Source organism: Acipenser ruthenus, chromosome 45, assembly GCF_902713425.1.
Source record: "Acipenser ruthenus chromosome 45, fAciRut3.2 maternal haplotype, whole genome shotgun sequence".
In the NCBI taxonomy this organism is placed as follows: domain Eukaryota; kingdom Metazoa; phylum Chordata; class Actinopteri; order Acipenseriformes; family Acipenseridae; genus Acipenser; species Acipenser ruthenus.
In genome coordinates, this window is record NC_081233.1 from 2,571,273 (window position 1) to 2,576,390 (window position 5,118).

At 41.9% G+C, this 5,118-nt stretch overlaps 1 long non-coding RNA gene across 1 annotated transcript; it reads left to right on the top strand.

Moving 5' to 3' along the window:
* Window positions 1-1,977: 1,977 nt before the first annotated feature.
* LOC131720838 (uncharacterized) lies at window positions 1,978-4,023 on the top strand. Its single transcript, XR_009319731.1, has 3 exons — window positions 1,978-2,108; window positions 3,070-3,144; window positions 3,862-4,023. It is a non-coding gene; the product is annotated as an uncharacterized LOC131720838 (long non-coding RNA).
* The last annotated feature ends 1,095 nt before the right edge of the window (window positions 4,024-5,118 follow it).

Sequence of the window (5,118 nt, forward strand, 5' to 3'; positions counted from 1 at the left end):
AAATCAAGCATAAGGGACATTGCTACAGTTGCTGGATGACCTGGACACAGGAAGATCTGTAACCTGAATTTTTACCTCCGCCCCTACCTGCTGGCCGTGAGACATTGCAGCTTGTGGAAGATGATGAGGGTTGGGATGGTAGCCTGCTGTGGTCTCCTTTGTCCCTCTAGTTGGCTCATTCAATACAGGGAACTCCTCAACATCAGGAACAAGCATCATCCTCTCTGCTGGGTTATCTTGTTGGTCAAGTGGCATCCACTGCACCTCTAAAATAATGGCATCCTCATCAGAATCACAATCCTCCATGCTAAAATAATCAAAGGGAATACCTGGATCTAAGACCTCATTCTCCTCTTCCCCGGGTAGTGAGCAGTGTGTTGGACACAGCTCAGCTCAGTCCAATGGACTTGCTTCACTGGCCAAGCGACCTCTACTGGAGCAATCGAATACACAGGTCCCTGGTCAGTGGGACATCGTACAACTCGGTAAAGGGTAGGGTTCCAGGTCCCGGATTTTATTGCGTCCTCTTCTCCAATGATCTTTCTGGTAAACAAGCTGGCCTTCCTAAAGCACAATCCCTCACCTTGTTGTTATGAGCCTTCCCCCTCTGCTGAGCTGTTGTTTCCATATGGTGTTTAGCACTTTGATACACAGATCTTCAGATTTTCCTGGTGTTCTGCCATCCAGTCTGTACCTCTGCCCCCTGCTGGCCTCTGGCCACATCCTCCAAACAAGAAGTCCATCCACGGTTAATTGAGGTTCTCTGCCAAACATTAAAACACAGGGAGACTGGCCAGTAGACTGATGTGGTGTGGTATTATATGCAAAGAGTACCTGTGGTAAACACTCTGTCCAGCATTGTTTCTTCTCAGAGGGGAGGGTGCGCAAAAGGTCATGTAAGGTCCCGTTGAAGCGTTCGCATTGACCGTTACCTTGCGGCCAATATGGAGTTGTCCTAGTCTTGTGAATGCTGTGCAGTTGGCACAGTTGTCGAATGAGTTCTCCCTCAAAACATCTGCCTTGATCAGAGTGAATCCTATCCCCCTGACGGAATAACTCCAGCACATCCCCGGACAGCTTTGATTAGACAAATTGTTAGTTGAATTGAGTGTTAATAAATTGAGTTGGAAAAAAGTAATGCAGACACAGGGGGGTCCCCAGGACCAGGATTGAGAACCACTGTTCTAAGGTATATATTAGTCTGTTTCAGAGAACTTTTGAATCCTCAGCAACTCACTGACCTGCCCAGTGGTGGTTACTTATGTTGTCTAAAGTGAACCCACCTGTTAAGCAGTGTGTGCTGGAAAGCCTGGTCAAAACATGGGTGAAGTAAGAGCGCCGTGGCGGTCTTACCTGACAGAGAGAGGTAGCAGGGTTGTGCTAGAGCAGCAGTGTGAGGTAGTGGTTAGAGGGCTCTGGACTCTTGACCCGGAGGAGGGTCGTGGGTTCAGCTCTTACTTTCACTAAAAACATAGTTTTTTGTATATAATAATATACTATTGTGGATATTAAGAATTGTATTTTTATATAAAAAATGAATACTGATAATTCTTGATATTCAGAATTACATTTTTGATATTAACAACAAAAATTGCTGATATTAAGAATTGCATTATTGATATGAGAAATTCAGGAAATTCATTTTCTCAAGATGACAGAAATGTCCTGAAGTAGACCACTTTAATACTCATACACTCCGGGGCCCATGGCTATTAAAGTGCTCTAACTACAGTTTTGCAGTTTTTGAGATACGTGTATTTTTTCTCATCAATACATTCTAATACAGGACAGTAATCTGAATTCTGACTCCAGACAAGTCTGTAACAAACATCTTTCAACTTCAGAAATATATTGCAGTGATGTTTATCTAATGAAGTCAGCTGTCAATGTGATGCCACGTTGCAGCTATTTTGTTTAATGTTTTTTATTTATTCAAATTCAAGACTGTTATGTAAGTGGCAGTGCCAACAGCCCCTCCAGTGCTGTGCTCTGGTATAAATATGTCTGCTTCTCCACTGCAACTCTACAGACCTGCCTCGACAGCTCCAGACCAGCAGACACCATGAAGACTCTCGTGCTCGTTTTCTCCCTGGCTCTCCTCTGCGGCTGTGAGTATTTTATTTCTTAGCAGACGATATCATGTTATTTTTTACATACAATTACCCATTTATACCTAGTACAACCCTGCCGCCTCTCTCTGTTCACTGCTCTCTCTCAGAGTATCACTGCGATTGGAGCTGTTTCTGTAGGCTAGCTCTGTCATGCAGGTTTCTGATGGCAATGCCGATCTTTATCAAGGTCAATGCTTTTGTTTCCAAAGAGTTGTGGCTCACAAATAATTTGGGCTGATTGGTGATATTCACCTGGAGTTCTGCTATTGTCCACTTTGTAAAAATATAATTAGGGCTTCTGGTTTGGGGTTTTTATTTTTGTCACCCTGTGAAGTCCTTTTAAACATGTTTTAAGCCAATTTGCTTGCTTGCTTTCTTTCTTTCTTTCTTTCTTTCTTTCTTTCTTTCTTTCTTTCTTTCTTTCTCAAACTCTAATTACTAAAGGAAGTTGTTTGTTTTTACTCTCATATATATCTTGATTGAGTTCATAAACAAGCTTCCCTGCGCGCTTATTCCACCTGATTGTGAGCCTGCATTTCATTCTGGCTTCAGTCTAATCATTGCTGAATTCCGCTTATTATCTTCCACACTTAGTTTCTAGGAGTAGTGCTACTAGTTTGTTTTCTCCTGCTAATTTAAACATGCTTCTCTATATCTGGCACGCAGGCTTAGCAAATCTTCTTCACTTTTAATTGTTGTTGTTTTCTCTCCTTTTATTACTTATTATTATAATTCAGTTCTATTATGATATTTTATTGTATATTTTTCTGTTGTATTGAATATTTTTATTGTTAAGCGCTTTGTGAGGGTGGCTCACCTTGAAAGATGCTATATAAAATAAAGTTTGATTGATTGATTGTTTGTACCTGAATTATTCATTTGTAAATACAAATGTCAGCACATGTAATTTACAGAATTCTGAGCCCAGAGTGCTGATTCTCAACATTGTGTTTTTCAGATGCAGAGACACTTGTGTGTAGTGTTAATGGTAGAGATACCATAACATGTCGTGAAGGCCTTGATGTTTGTTTCAGTAAGTCTTTTAAAACAAAGCTTATGTGTTGAAATGGGGGTCACTGTGTCCCAATCGTCCCATAACATTTATATTATCATATGAGAAAAGGGTAAGAGGGGGAAGCCAGTTTATTTTATTCCAAGCCACTGGTGTCAGACTCCATTCCTGTAGGTCGGTACTGCAGTGTCTGCTGGTTTTCATTCCAACTTCTGCTCTCAATTACTTAATAATATTTTAGGACATAGATTAGGGGTTCAGTGTATCTATCTAATTAAATAATTAGAACAAAGAAGTCATTGAGGAGGACTTGTGTGGAATGAAAACTAGCAGACACTGCACTGCAGGATCAGAGTCTGTCTGACTGACACCCCTGCTCCAAATCAATCCCTGCAGCCACGGCACTGGAGAGGCTGTACAGCAGTCATTCCCAAACCTGTCCTGGAGTGCCCTCCCCCTAAACCCCCCCCCCCCCCCACTGGTTTTTATTCCAACTGAGCTGCTCTCAATTGAATATTCCAAATTGGGAGAAAACAGGGGTAGAAATAATTGCTGATTCCAAATAAAAAAATATTATAATGAAGTAGCCCACAAGACTTCAGCTTCAGAGAGCGAGACACTCAGTGAGTTACTCAGGCAGAGCTAGAAATGTTTCCATCAGACTGCAAATGAAAGAATTCATGCTTCCTATTTTTTGTCCTTGTAGAACTAATTTTTTTAACTGTTTTTGTTTTTCAGAAAAAACTGCTTCTTTTGCAGGTAACCCTGTTACGATTAGAGGATGCATGTCTTCAAAAAGTTGTAATGCTGAGCTGAACTGTTGCAAAACCAACAAATGCAATGCATAATTATCATGCTTCCAAATGCATCCTTGAAGGAAATAAAATCTAAAGCATCTTACCCTGTGTCTCTGGTCCTTCTTCTCTGTATTGATAGATTGTATTTGCTTAAGTTTGTAATTGATTCATCAAACTTTATTGATTAATAAGATCTTGCATCAATATCATGTGTTCTCATATAATTCTTAATTTCTCTTAAGAGAAATACTTTAATCATCACAGCATGCTTGCCCTGCAATTCCATTGCTCCCCCTACTTAGAACAGAACAATAAATTACTCAGATCTCTCCAGACCATTGTCACCTTTTTGGAGACGCTTAACTTCAAATAACTGGTATCTTCCAGGACCAGTTGCATATCTGTTCCTGTGTCTGTTTCTTAATCTAATCAAGAATCACTTTTAAATTTCCAAAGACCATTTGCCATTCATTGATTATACAGAGTTCTTAAACCTTAAACCTATTCTACAGCCGCGTCTGTAGAGGAGAGGAATTGAAAAAAGGGGGAAAATCAAAACACAGATACATTCCAACCATCTGTATTAGTAAAATTAAAAATTACATTCAATCATTAATTTTCCCCAGAGCTGGTTTCTGTCTCTTCATGAAGTACAGGGTACAGTCTCTGATGAGCGCTGGTTTCTGTCTCTTCATGAAGGACAGGGTACAGTCTCTGATGAGCGCTGGTTTCTGTCTCTTCATGAAGGACAGGGTACAGTCTCTGGTGAGCGCTGGTTTCTGTCTCTTCATGAAGGACAGGGTACAGTGTCTGGAGGGCGCTGGTTTCTGTCTCTTCATGAAGGACAGGGTACAGTCTCTGATGACCGCTGGTTTCTGTCTCTTCATGAAGGACAGGGTACAGTGTCTTATAGGGCACTGGTTTCTGTCTTTCATGAAGGACAGGGTACAGTGTCTGGAGGGCGCTGGTTTCTGTCTCTTCATGAAGGACAGGGTACAGTGTCTGGAGGGCGCTGGTTTCTGCCTCTTCATCTGCACCTGGCTTTGAGCAGTGAGCTGAAGTTTGATGGCACTCGAGTTGATCTTCACTGTGGCCAGCAGCTCCTTCATCCTCTTTATCTTCTCGCTGTGGAAAGTGACGACCGGCCTGGGGACCGGGGGGCGGGTGGGGGGGAGGAGGGGGAGGCCGGGCTGGTTGA